This window comes from Dermochelys coriacea, chromosome 28 (assembly GCF_009764565.3).
Source record: "Dermochelys coriacea isolate rDerCor1 chromosome 28, rDerCor1.pri.v4, whole genome shotgun sequence".
Classification (NCBI taxonomy): Eukaryota; Metazoa; Chordata; order Testudines; family Dermochelyidae; genus Dermochelys; species Dermochelys coriacea.
In genome coordinates, this window is record NC_050095.1 from 2,795,026 (window position 1) to 2,809,736 (window position 14,711).

At 45.2% G+C, this 14,711-nt stretch overlaps 3 protein-coding genes and 1 pseudogene across 5 annotated transcripts in view; 2 read left to right on the forward strand and 2 right to left on the reverse strand.

The window, feature by feature from the left end:
* The window catches only part of LOC119849428 (zinc finger protein OZF-like), a 776,365-nt gene that overhangs the window by 361,478 nt on the left and 400,176 nt on the right, over window positions 1–14,711 (forward strand). The window lies entirely within an intron of this gene.
* The window catches only part of LOC119849371, a 1,398,949-nt pseudogene that overhangs the window by 330,381 nt on the left and 1,053,857 nt on the right, over window positions 1–14,711 (reverse strand).
* Window positions 1–14,711, forward strand: part of LOC119849376 (zinc finger protein 420-like) — a 3,142,523-nt gene that overhangs the window by 125,144 nt on the left and 3,002,668 nt on the right. The window lies entirely within an intron of this gene.
* The window catches only part of LOC119849401 (zinc finger protein 883-like), a 273,312-nt gene that overhangs the window by 61,042 nt on the left and 197,559 nt on the right, over window positions 1–14,711 (reverse strand). The window lies entirely within an intron of this gene.

A 14,711-nucleotide genomic window follows, 5' to 3' on the forward strand; every position in this document is an offset into this window, starting at 1 on the left:
TTACGCAAGTGACCAATTTGTACTTGGATAGGTTTAGATAGCATGGCCATAACTTGGTAGTTTACCAACGTTGATAGCATCTTTGCTTTCCCAGGTGCCAAAACAGAGGATTTAGGATCCTTCACATGGATTATACTGATTGCCGCTCCAGTAGCTACAATAAAATTTAGGGGGCGGCCCCCTACCACTATAGATACTGCGAGTCTTCCACTTGTGTCTCCCAAAGGGGTTGTGATGCTCCTTGGGGCCTCTGGCATCATGTGGAGTAACCTATAGGATAGATAGGTGGGTAGCCTTCAGGCTCTTCCACCTCCAACTCCTCAGGGATAGCTGACCCTGCATGAGAATAAGCCACCCAATTGAGAGGAGGGGTTGAGTCCACAGAGGCCACTGGTTGGTTTAAAGGATTGGGACATTGATCGCCCAACACCATCTCCTTTAGGTGTATCCGGAGTTCTTGGATATCCTGGTGTTGGGTCTCCAGGGTTTGCTGTACCGTTTTGAACATTGACACCACTGAGAGGTCCTCCTCCTGATGAAGCAGTAGTGATCTAGAACCCTGAAGATGAGGAGTTCTGCACAGCAACTACAAAAAAAGGAACATGATCTCGAGGCCCCCCTCAGGGCCTGAATACACACCCTTGTCAATTGTCCCATGAATTGGAATTACTGGCCCAGCACTGAGATTGAGGGGACCTAGGCTTAGTCCGGTTCTGCCCTTGAGGTGTCCCGGTAGGACCCTCAATCCTCACTGTGGGAGTAGCCTGTGGCTCTTGTAAGGTTGCAACTGGGGCTCCACGCCGACCTGCTTTAGGGTTTCCCTGGGTATGGACCTTGGCTAGAAGAGCCAGGGAGATCCCATCACGGATATGCATGATAACCCTTTCCTATAGGTAGGGAAGAGAATTATTAACCAACAAGCTAACATACTCTGGTTCATCTGTGTCTTCTTTCATGTGACTGCACCAGGCTGCACTTAACCGTAGATGAAATTGGTGGGGAGACTCATTTGGCTTTTGCTTCAAGTTAGACAGGATAGCCGCTCCAGCTTGTCCAGGATGCTGATTACACTGAAGCACGGCCACTGTCTCTGAAAAAGACACCTTCCCCATGTCTTGGCACCCCAGAATTATTTACTCCCCCCTTCTCCTCCCCTCCTACGGCTCTGTTCTCCCTTCACCTGTGGGGTCCTCAATGGCAACATTATGTGCTCTCCTATCAAATGATGAGCTCCTCTGACTGTCACACAAGCCATGCATGAGTCATACACCTATTTACTCAATTTAGAATTCTACAGGTGGCATATTTTCCTCTTAAAATGAGGAAAAGGCATTAAAGCTGTAGTTATTAATGTAGTTATTAATTTATCCAATAAGGATACATTAAATGCAATTTTAAAAAGGCACATGTCCAAAAATTATTCTAGTGGGTGGGAGATAAGGCAAAAAAAGGGGGGCAAGGAAACTTGTCAAAACTTGTATGATGAATAAAGGTTATAACTACACTGGTTCTTTAGAGACCCCACAGCTTCTAATAACCCAGGGGACAGGACTCCTTACCCAGAAAGACCACTGTCTCATAGTTTTCCTGCATGACATCCCTGTAGAGGGCTCTCCGAGTGGGGTCCAGCAGAGGCCCCTCTTCCCTGGTGAAATACACAGCCACTTCCTCGAAAGTCACTGGCCCCTGAAAGAGCAAGAGTCCAACACTCAGTACCTGCTGCCCCACTCACAACCCCACTATTCATGGAACAGCAGCACCAGGTAAATGGAAGCTCCAGGAGGCACATGTTAACAGAGTCCCACCCCACCTTGCTTAGAGCAGCCAGGAGGCATCAGAGGGTAGAAAGAGAGAACCTTTGTGTCTCCAAGCTGACAGACAGAGTCTTCACATTTATCACATAACTACTAGCCAGAGCTTAATATAGGAGATGGGGCTGTCTCTGCACCCTGCTGGTGGCTCCCTGGTAGGAATCCCAACACTCTCCAAATAAAATATAAGAAAGAAAGGGGAAGTCAACAGTAAAGAATATAAGTTAGAAGATGAGAACTGTAGAAAACTGGTAAGGGAAGCTATCAGAAATCACTGACCAATCAATGAAAAGAAGAAGAAAGTTTTTAAAACTATATTAAGTACAAATTTAATCCTAACAATGGTAGTGGTGAATTACTAAACGGAAATGGCAGAATTATCAAAAATAATGCAGAAGAGGTAAAAGTGTTCAGTAAATATTTCTCTCCTGGGTTTGGAGAAAAACAGATGATGTAGTCGTATCATAAGATGTTGATGATGACACTCTTTCCATTCCAACAATAGCTCACAAGGACATTAAACAGCAGCTATTAAAGTTAGAAATGTTTAAATAAGCAGATAGATAACTTGTATACAAGAGTTTTGGAAGACCTGGTGGAGAAGCGTGATGGACTGTTAATGTTGAGTTTAATTAGAACTTGGAACACTGGGGAAATTCCAGAAGACTGGAATAAAGCTAATGCTGTGCCAATATTTAAAAAGTGTAAAAGATGACCCAGCTAATTACAAGAGTGTCAGTCTGACATCAATTCTGGGCAAGATAATGGAGCGGCCGATACTGGTTTTCATTAATAAAGAATTAAAGGAGGGTAATATAATTAGTACCCATTAACAAAGGTTTAGAGAAAATAGATCCTATCAAACTAACTGGATATCCTTATTGGATGAGATCAAAAGTTTGGTTGCAGCTAATAGTATTGATGAAATATACCTAGACTTCTGTAAGACATATGACAAAAGGTTACAAAAGGACCTAGGGGTTACAGTAGATGAGAAGCTGGATATAAGTCAACAGTGTGCCCTTATTGCCAAGAAGGCCAATGGCATTTTGGGATTTATAAGTAGGGGCATTGCCAGCAGATTGAGGGACGCGATCGTTCCCCTCTATTCGACATTGGTGAGGCCTCATCTGGAGTACTGTGTCCAGTTTTGGGCCCCACACTCCAAGAAGGATGTGGAAAAATTGGAAAACGTCCAGCGGAGGGCAACAAAAATGATTAGGGGACTGGAACACATGACTTATGAGGAGAGGTTGAGGAACTGGGATTGTTTAGTCTGCGGAAGAGAAGAATGAGGGGGTGATTTGATAGTTGCTTTCAACTACCTGAAAGGGGGTTCCAAAGAGGATGGATCTCGACTGTTCTCAGTGGTAGAAGATGACAGAACAAGGAGTAATGGTCTCAAGTTGCAGTGGGGGAGGTTTAGGTTGGATATTAGGAAAAACTTTTTCACTAGGAGGGTGGTAAAGCACTGGAATGCGTTACCTAAGGAGTTGGTGGAATCTCCTTCCTTAGAGGTTTTTAAGGTCAGGCTTGACAAAGCCCTGGCTGGGATGATTTAGTTGGGGATTGGTCCTGCTTTGAGCAGGGGGTTGGACTAGATGATCTCCTGAGGTCCCTTCCAACCCTGATACTCTATGATTCTATGACTTGGTTCAGCACAATATTTTGACTAAAAAACTAGAATGATACAAAATACACATGGCATACATTAAATAGATTAAAAACTGTGATTGTAAACGGGGAACCATGGTCGAGTGGATTTATTTCTAGCGGGTTACCGCAAGCATTGGTTCTTGGCCCTGTGCTATTTAACATTCTTATCAATGACCTAGAAGAGAATATAAATTCACCACTGATAAAGTTTGCAGTTGCCACAAAGATTAGGCATAGTGGTAAGGAATGAAGTGTCAGTAGATTCAGGCTCCAGCACTGGGAGTCTGAGAAGTTTTCCCAGCCCTGGCAGGAGAGTTATTTCCAGTTCTACAAAGAGGGGAAGTTCCATTCCCAACTCCTGTGCCTTGAAATTAAGCCCTATCTGACATTACATCCCGTATTCAGCATAGTGGTATGATTATAATATGATTAGGACATAATTATGATGCATTTTGTGAAAGATGCATTATGTGCGGTGTTATTGGAAAAGCTATGATTTGCTGAATATCATTATCCTATTTGTGTGCATAGATCATGTTTGTATATGAAGTTTTGGATATTGACTATGTATCTGCATTTCCAATGTGCTTACTCTGGGTAACATCCACAACTAGCCTTTCAGGTACAACAATGAAGAAGCCAGACAGTGCTGATGGCTCATCAACAAAGACAATGGATCGTGGAAGAGTTTAGCCTTCCTGTGAATGTTTCAGCCAGACTATGAGTCATGGCTACTATGACTCAGCAAGTCATGCAAGGGCATGTGACCAGATCACATGATACTGAACTCCATTTTGGTACCCGTATTTTTCCACAAACTGGACTGGCAGCTGAGTTTGGAACAAAGGGTTCTGGCCATATGGAAAAGTTACCTAAGGTGGGGTGTGACATCATCTCTTGGCCTCAGTCCTCACACAAGAAAAACTCCTGGAAACACCTGAGGAACAAAGACTGACCTGGGGGAAGTGCTGGTCCCAGGGTAAAGGGATTTCTAGCTTGTGTAGGGAAACTTGGTGGACTGCTTGTATCATCAGTCTTAGGACAGGAGACAGCTACTGGCTTCTATAGTGCTAAGAGAGGGCTGGATGGGATGGACAAGAAGGGGAGGCTGAACAGGAAATGGTGGCAGGAGAAGGAGGTGGAGAAGGAGAGAGAGACAAACACCAGTCTTCTCTCATGTAATTAGTTTCTGTAACCACCATGTGATTAAACTGTCAAGATCTTGGAGCTCAGACCACGTCTGAGATTTCTCTCACTGGCTCTGTTACCAACTGCCCATGACAAACACTTGAAAGAAGGGGAGGCTGAGCAGCAAATGGTGGCAGAAGGAGGAGGTGGAGAAGGAGAGAGAGATTTGAAAGCATGACCATTATTTCCATTCCACTGTAACAAAAAGTACAGGAGAGGGGAGCAGCACTTCAGAATCACCCAGCACCTATGTGGAGAGAGCACTGGATGGGGACTATTTCTGGCTCTTACCCAAGGTCACCCAGCAGGCCCATGGCAGTCATTGCACTTCTCTGTGCCTCTGAACGCAAACCTGCACGAGACCCACAACTGCCTATAGGACTGCTAACTCCTCTGGTCAACATCGTTCTGTGCAAAAGCTAGGAAATTCACTTCCAAAAAACTTGATTAACGCAATTTAAAGTAGTCTGGAGCTGTCTGGTGCCCCTTCAGAAGAGAGATCAGCAAAACTCAAACTTGTAATAATCAGGAAATGCAGATATAAAGTACAAACCAATGTAATCCTAATTCTGACCCACATGAGCAATGACCTTTTCTTTACTCCTACAACACAGCTATGTGCACCCGGCCATTTGAGATAGTGCCTATCACTAAAGTACTAGGGAAAATGACAACCATGGCACAGAACCAAGCACTTTATGTTTGCTAAAACGAAATTGGGTTCTAGGTGAGCCGCGCTGTACAGGAGTTATGGACACCTGTTCTACACTCAGACATTGAGCCTGCTCCCCAGAAACAGCCACACCCTTGGTCATTTGAACACCTCTTCACCCCATTGCACAACTCTTTCATCCTTATTCACAGAAGTTCCAGCTAACATTCTACATTCACTTACCCATCGTTAAGCACACAGAGTGCTCTCAGATCCCATCTCACAGCTGACCATCCCCATGGCAAACAGTCCCCTGTTTCCTCCTGACAACATGCACAGCTTAGTGCAGAAATGATACAGCCTGGAATCTTATGGTACACATGCACACATGGGGGACTCAAACCCAGATCTTCTCATATCACAATCACACCTTCACCAAGTTGTTCTAACTAATGCCTGTACCTTTCTATCTAGCTATACCTAACACAGTGAGTGCAGCTAGAGTGCAGGCAGATACCATCCAGTGTCTGTTGCCAGCTCCAGGGGGCAGAGTTATGGTTGCATTGGCGGGTACATTATCTCTGTATTTCTAAGTTTTTGGAGGTTTGACTTTTGCTGAACTTGACATTCTGGCAGGGCCCAACATACTGCTGGGCAACCTTACCTCTGCATTAATGAAGGTGTCAGTGACTAGATGAACGTTCAGTAAATACGCAGAAAGTGATAGCTTCCCATCCCTATCTGCCATTCACACAGGCAGCAAAGCCCTGGGCAAGGCGACTTTCAGAAGCAAAGAGAAGGGGATAGAGCTTTGAAGTTCTCTGGCAGTCAGGAAGGGATAGCAGCGAGGGAAGACTGGCAGCTGATAGTTGGAGGGGTGAAGAGGTTTGGGGTAGGGTGGGGGCAGAAGCAGCTAGGATGGGTAACCTGGGGCTGGACAGTCTCCATAGTGGACCCTTGCTCCTCCTGTGCCCCTTCCACACCCTCTTGCAAGTAGAGAATGACCACCCTCTCCCCACCCCCAGAGGCAGCCGTGTCTCAGGACTCTCCCAAGTTGCACCCACTAACTCTCTTCCCATTTGGGGTATAGCTCAGGGCAACAATTTCCCACCAAGATGAACCTAGCTGCCTAGCTGGCTGGTGCTAGCAGGGGCCTCTATTGGGTGAAAGGCAGAACGGCAGGACTTCTCAAGCAGAATATATCTTCTTCATGCAAAAAAAAAAAAAAAAAAAAAAAAAAAAAAAAAAAAAAGAAATTCTGTGCTGGACGTGAATTCTGCGTGCACGTGGTGGCACAGAATTCCCACGAATAACTCACACCCAGCACAAACATAACCTGCTAACTCCCATCTCTTCTCCCTATGTCTCCAAGTCCCAGAGCTGCTGCTGTCATTAATGCACACAAGCTTTCACTCCCGTTAGTGCTGGCAAGATCCAATCCAATGACAGGATTGAATCACATGAGACAGTCTCAGCTGAGGGGGAGGTGAGAGTGGGAGGGGGTACAAAGGGAAAAGAATTGTTGTAGCCATGTTGGTCCCAGGATATCAAAAAGAGGTATTTTTAATTGGTTCTAAAAGAAATTACCTCACCCACCTTGCCTCTCCAAGAGATCTGAAAGCGGCAGAAGGAGACAAACAGGAAGACAGAGCTCAGGACCCTAAACCAAACATTTTCAAGCCCCTGGAAGAAACTACATTTCCCGTCTATCCCTGGGTATGTTTGTGTCCTCTTCCCCTTTCCTCTCACAACAGCAAGGGGAGACTGCAGCCAGCCCCAGATGGTCCTTCCCCATCCTGGGATGAGTGTTGTGAGAAAGTTTGTGTGTGGTGGGTGCATGGGCTGGGTCCCCAGACAGCTAGACCCATCTGCAGACTGGAAACTCTAACACAGGGCAACTCTAACACAGCATGGGGGCTGTGTGAAAGGGTAGCAGTTCTGGAGCTGGGGCTCTCCCCCTTCTAGGTCCCATGGCAGATGGCTCTGGCAGGATCAAGTGGGTCCATAATTGCAGGGGAAGTTTGGGGTAGTGTCTGAGATTGGGGTGAGGATTGTGTGTGGGGGTCCATGCCCAGGAATGGGGGATGGAATACACCTCTCCACCCCTCTGCAGAGCCCAGCAACTAGGGATTTATCCAGTGAAGTGAATTTCACTCTCGGTGACTTTGAGCCAGCCACTGAAAGATCCTTCTGCCTTAGGTTCCACGCTAGCCAAAGGAGATTACTAGTACTCCCTCCCCAGACTCCCAGGGGGAAGCCAGAGATTATTAATGGATTATGGGAATTAGAAGATGAAAATTCATTAAAAACGATGATATTTCTGTGTTTATTATTAAATCCCCAGACACCCACCAATCCCCGTCCTTCTTCCGATGAGCTATAAATACCTAAGGGACTGAGCTACTGATCCTGCAGTGAGTTTCTGCCCCTCCCCACTTTCTATAGCAGCACTTTTAAGAACAGGCCAGGGAAACAGGTAAATATTTTGAACCAAATTCCAGAAGCTGCTGAGCATGTACAAGTTAAAATGAAACCAAGGTTCTGTCTCCGCAAGGACCTGGCCCCTAGTGCAAAATAATAGATACTTGCCACAAATCTGCTGACATGCTTCTTTGGTATGGAATGCACCATAGCCACAGGGAGCAGAGACAAGGAATCCTACAAAACAAAATCCCAGATACACCTCCAATGCTGCATCTCCTCCCCCACCTCCACACTGTCTGCCATCCGCTCCCTAACCTCCACATGGCCATTCTCAGCCTCTTGCTAACAGTTCCTTCCAGCCTTCAGCACTATAAATAAATAAAACATGGTGTTACAAAAGGTAGAGAAACCTGATCTTCTTCTGTGAGAAGGTAACTAATTTTTTGGACAAAGGAAATGCAGTAGCTCTCATCTATCTGGATGTCAGTAAGGCATTTGATAGAGTTCCACATGGGAAACAATTCATTAAATTGGAGAAGATGGGAATTAATATGAGAAATGAAAGGAATTGGTTACAGGGGAGACTACAAGGGGTTATACTGAACAGTGAGGGAGGGAGGTTACTAGTGGAGTTCCTCAGAGATCAGTTTTGGGACCCATCTTATTCAACATTTTTATTAATTAGTGACCTTGGCACAAGAAGTGGGAGTGGGACACAAAGCTGGGAGGTATTGCCAATATGGAGGAGGACAGGAATATCATACAAGAAGATCTGCATGACCTTGAAAGCTGGAGTAATAGAAATGGTATGAAAATTAATAGTGCAAAGTTATGCACTTAGGGACTAACAACAAGATTTTTTGCAATAAGCTGGGGACTTATCAGTTGGAAGTGACAGAGGAAGAGAAAGACTTGGGTGTATCAGTTGATCACAGGATAACTATAAGCTGCCAATGTACTGCGGCCATGAAATAGTTAATGCAGTGCTAGGATGCGTCAGGCGAGGTATTTCCAGTAGACACAGGGAAGGGTTATTACTGTTATACAAGGCACTGAGGAGACCTCATCTGAAATACTGTGGGCCATTCTGGTCTCCCATGTTTAAGAAGGGTGAATTCAAAGTGGAACAGGTGCAGAGAAGGGCTACTAGGATGATCCGAGGAATGGAAAATCTGCCTTATGAGAGGAGAATCAAAGAGCTTGACTTGTTTAGCCTAACCAAAAGAAGGCTGAGGGGAGATATGATTGTTCTCTATAAATACATCAGAAGGATCAATACCAGGGAAGGAGAGGAGTTGTGTAGGTTAAGCACCAGTGCTGGCACTAGAATAAATGGATATTGGTCATCACCGAGTTTTGACTTGAAATTAGGTGAAGGTTTCTAACCATCAGAGTAAAGTTTTGGAACAGGCTCCCAAGGGGAGCAGTGGGGGCAAAAAACCTAACCGGCTTCAAGACTGAGCTCGATACCTTTATGGAGGGATTGGTATGATGGGACTACCTACAATTGTTATGCTGGATCATATTAAAGAAGTTCTGTACTAAAATCACAAATGAGTTTGATTCCCCATAGTTTAAATTCCAGGGTATTACTAATTAAGAGGTCTCTTGGTCTCTTATTTTTACTGTTTCTCTCCCTCTCTGTGTGAAACTTGCAAGCTGCTAATTGATAGCACATCCTTAGACAGTCTGTTCTCAAAGCAATACTTTGTAACAACAACTATTCACAGAGAGAGAGACTCAAAGCAATACTTTGTAAAAACAGAAACAGCACACAGACTCCCCGCCCTTTTGTTGTATTTATCTCGCTTTGTTAACAATTGTGATTAAAATAGAGATAGAGGATGTATGTGGATGGATGCTTGGTGTGGATAATAACTGCATGATCAGGGAGGTGCCAGCCTCAGAATCCAGTGTCCATTGGCTGAAAAAAGGCATCAAGTGGAAACAACCAGAGGACCCCCGGAGGGCAGACTGGAATCCACCCAGCAGTCTCAAGGATGGGGGAACCAAAGAACAAGGTAACATCTGGCAGCACGGAGCCGTCAGGAATGTGCCATCTGCTGATTGAGTCAGCAAGAGCATGATGAAGCAATTCCCATTGACTGGCATAGGAATAAATTTCTATAAAAATGGACTCTAGAAACTGAGAACTTTGGGGTCTGATTCTGCAAACCAACTTCCAGGAGCATCAGATGAGCATCTGACAAGGCCCTGCTCCCTCCTCATGTCCAGGCCACCTGGCCAGTGGCTTGGCATGAGCAACTCTAAGGCTGGTAACTATGATAACAACCTAGCAGAACCTCTGTGTGTGTGTGTGTGTGAATAAATATGAAATTGAATGGAATGTTATAGCTATAACTAACTGCTTACTATGATTCTTTCTGTATTCACAAGAAATGTGGCATTTTGTCTTTTCCTTTTAATAAGATACTGATGGTTTTTATTTTATTGGTATAACACAATGGCAGGTAGCCTATCTCCAAAAGACAGTGATGGGACACTAGATGGGTAGGGCTCTGAGTTACTACAGATAATTCTTTCTCAGGTGTCTCACTGCTGGGTCTTGCCCAAATGCTCTGGGTCTAATTGATTGCCATATTTGGGGATGGGAAGGAATTTTGCCCAGACTCAGACTGGCAGAGACCCTGGATTTTTGTTTTTTGGTTGGTTTTTTTTTTGTTTATTTGGTTTTTTTTGCCTTCCTCTGCAGCATAGGGCAAGGCATGGGTCATTTGCAGGTTTAAACTAGTGTAATTGGTGGATTTTGTGTAACTTGAAGTCTTTAACTAATGATTTGAGGACTTCATTAACTCAGCCAGAGATTGGGGTCTATTACAGGAGTTGGTGAGTGAGGTTCTGTGGCCTGCGATGTGCAGGAGCTCAGACTAGATGATCATGATGGTCCCTTCTGGCAGTTAGAGTCTATAAACTGTGCCTTGCATTGCACAGACATTGATGGAGATCAGGGCCCCATCGTGCTGTGCACGGCAGACAACCTGACTGAAATCAGCACCCCCGTTGTGCTGGGCACTGCACAGGCAGAGGAGGGACAATTCTTGCCCCAAAGAGATCACAATCTAAGTAGACAATGGCTAGGAAGAAAACGGAGAGGGGCTGTGACTTCCCCAAGGTTACCAAGCGGGTCAGTGACAGAGCCAGGAACAGACCCCAGTAACTCCAGAGCCCCATCATCCACAGCTTGTAAAGGTCCCCAGACCCCATTGTTTTAGGCTGTGGGAAGAGGTGGCTTCTCCTTGGATGCACAGGCTATCTTGGGAGGGAAGCTGAGCTGCAGTCCCTACACCCAGCTGGGGGTGTGTGTCATGGGTCAGGAGAAGTCAGTATCTAGTCCTGTGGGGCTGTGCTCCTGGCTTATACCTCCAGCACTCACTGCTGCCCCTCTGTTACCAGCTGCACTGTTCAGCCAGCCCCAGGGCTCAGTGAGGTCTCTATTCCCCCTACCACCGCAAGCCTTCAAACTGGGACATGGTGCACCAGTGCCAATTAGAGTGCACTAGTGTAAATTCTGTCTATACTAAGGGTTTGCACCAGTGCCTAAAACACCAGTGTGGCAGAGACCTTCAGTACCCAAAACAGCAGAACAGTGGCACTAGAACTGGGATCGATTTCTAGCTTCGTCATGGACAGCCTGGGTGACCTTGGACATGTCAGTGTTTCTCCTCCCAACTTTAGTCTCTTTACCCAGCTGCCCACTCACTGGGGTCTCCTCTCTCTCCACAGCTGCTCACCACTAAAATCTGTGTGGGTGTCACCAGAGCTAAGTTTCAGAATAGCAGCCGTGTTAGTCTGTATCCGCAAAAAGAAAAGGAGGACTTGTGACACTTTAGAGACTAACAAATTTATTTGAGCATAAGCTTTCGTGAGCTACAGCTCACTTCATCAGATGCATTCAGTGTTTTTTTCACTGAATGCATCCGATGAAATGAGCTGTAGCTCACGAAAGCTTATGCTCAAATAAATTTGTTAGTCTCTAAGGTGCCACAAGTCCACCAGAGCTAAGGTAGTTCAGCTCTGGAATAGTCTTACAAGAGTGGCTGTGGAGTTTCTTTCCCTGGAAGTTTTTAAGAGCAGGTAGGACAAACCTCTTTCAGAGATAATCTACATATACTTGGTTCTGCCTCGGCAGAGAGAGCTGGACTTGATGACGTTTTGAGGTCCTGTCCAGCCTTATATTTCTATGATGCTGTGCAATATATATGTATAAAACACAACATACAGAAACCTCCCACCACAATATGTCAAAACAAAACAAAAAAACTCCACTCCACAGCATAAAATGACAATACAAAGGAAACAAAAGCAACACAATGCAAACTAACACACCCTGGGACAAAAATTCACAATGGAAAAAGCTCAACTCAAACCAACACAACAGAGGCGCCAAACAAGCTGAGGCAAAACAATGCACCATAAAACTGCAACACAACATGGTGCGATCATAGTTCCAAATGGCACCATGCAAAACAGCTCAGCATAGAACAGGACTGTGACATTGCAACCCATAATGCTTTATAGAAATATGCTTATGAATGTAAATATCTTTGTGAAGGTTATGTTCTACTGAATGTATTCATCCTATTTGTATGCAAGTATCACTTTTATTTCTGAAGTTATGAGTGTTGACTCTATGCTTGTATTTAAAGTGTTTGCTGTAGAAAGCACCTAAGGCAGATTTGGTCAACATAGTGTGAAGGGGTTATTCAAGTAAATGGAAGTACTTGGTTAACAATGGACCTTGATAGACGCCAATCCACATCTGAGCTTTCGGCCGTGGCCTGCAGACAATTGAGTCATGCATGGACATGTGACTTGCCCATGTGATTCCAAAACTCTATGTTGAGCTGTGATTCTACAAGGGGTGGAGTACTTGTGGCACCTTAGAGACTAACAAATTTATTAGAGCATAAGCTTTCGTGAGCTACAGCTCACTTCATCGGATGCATTTGGTGGAAAAAACAGAGGGGAGATTTATATACACACACACAGAGAACATGAAACAATGGGTTTATCATACACACTGTAAGGAGAGTGATCACTTAAGATAAGCCATCACAGCAGCAGGGGGGGGAAAGGAGGAAAACCTTTCATGGTGACAAGCAGGTAGGCTAATTCCAGCAGTTAACAAGAATATCAGAGGAACAGTGGGGGGTGGGGTGGGAGGGAGAAATACCATGGGGAAATAGTTTTACTTTGTGTAATGACTCATCCATTCCCAGTCTCTATTCAAGCCTAAGTTAATTGTATCCAGTTTGCAAATTAATTCCAATTCAGCAGTCTCTCGTTGGAGTCTGTTTTTGAAGCTTTTTTGTTGAAGTATAGCCACTCTTAGGTCTGTGATCGAGTGACCAGAGAGATTGAAGTGTTCTCCAACTGGTTTTTGAATGTTATAATTCTTGACGTCTGATTTGTGTCCATTCATTCTTTTACGTAGAGACTGTCCAGTTTGGCCAATGTACATGGCAGAGGGGCATTGCTGGCACATGATGGCATATATCACATTGGTAGATGCGCAGGTGAACGAGCCTCTGATAGTGTGGCTGATGTGATTAGGCCCTATGATGGTATCCCCTGAATAGATATGTGGACAGAGTTGGCAACGGGCTTTGTTGCAAGGATAGGTTCCTGGGTTAGTGGTTCTGTTGTGTGGTGTGTGGTTGCTGGTGAGTATTTGCTTCAGATTGGGGGGCTGTCTGTAAGCAAGGACTGGTCTGTCTCCCAAGATCTGAGAGAGCGATGGCTCATCCTTCAGGATAGGTTGTAGATCCTTGATGATGCGTTGGAGGGGTTTTAGTTGGGGGCTGAAGGTGATGGCTAGTGGCGTTCTGTTGTTTTCTTTGTTGGGCCTGTCCTGTAGTAGGTGACTTCTGGGTACTCTTCTGGCTCTGTCAATCTGTTTCTTCACTTCAGCAGGTGGGTACTGTAGTTGTAGGAATGCATGATAGAGATCTTGTAGGTGTTTGTCTCTGTCTGAGGGGTTGGAGCAAATGCGGTTATATCGTAGCGCTTGGCTGTAGACAATGGATCGAGTGGTATGATCTGGATGAAAGCTAGAGGCATGTAGGTAGGAATAGCGGTCAGTAGGTTTCCGATATAGGGTGGTGTTTATGTGACCATCGCTTATTAGCACCGTAGTGTCCAGGAAGTGGATCTCTTGTGTGGACTGGTCCAGGCTGAGGTTGATGGTGGGATGGAAATTGTTGAAATCATGGTGGAATTCCTCAAGAGCTTCTTTTCCATGGGTCCAGATGATGAAGATGTCATCAATGTAGCGCAAGTAGAGTAGGGGCATTAGGGGACGAGAGCTGAGGAAGCGTTGTTCTAAGTCAGCCATAAAAATGTTGGCATACTGTGGGGCCATGCGGGTACCCATCGCAGTGCCGCTGATTTGAAGGTATACATTGTCACCAAATGTGAAATAGTTATGGGTCAGGACAAAGTCACAAAGTTCTGCCACCAGGTTAGCCGTGACAGTATCGGGGATACTGTTCCTGACGGCTTGTAGTCCATCTTTGTGTGGAATGTTGGTGTAGAGGCTTCTACATCCATAGTGGCTAGGATGGTGTTTTTAGGAAGATCACCAATGGACTGTAGTTTCCTCAGGAAATCGGTGGTGTCTCGAAGATAGCTGGGAGTGCTGGTAACGAAGGGCCTGAGGAGGGAGTCTACATAGCCAGACAATCCTGCTGTCAGGGTGCCAATGCCTGAGATGATGGGGCGTCCAGGATTTCCAGGTTTATGGATCTTGGGTAGCAGATAGAATACCCCAGGTCCTGGCTCCAGGGGTGTGTCTGTGCGGATTTGTTCTTGTGCTTTTTCAGGGAGTTTCTTGAGCAAATGCTGTAGTTTCTTTTGGTAACTCTCAGTGGGATCAGAGGGTAATGGCTTGTAGAAAGTGGTGTTGGAGAGCTGCCTAGTAGCCTCTTGTTCATACTCTGACCTATTCATGATGACGACAG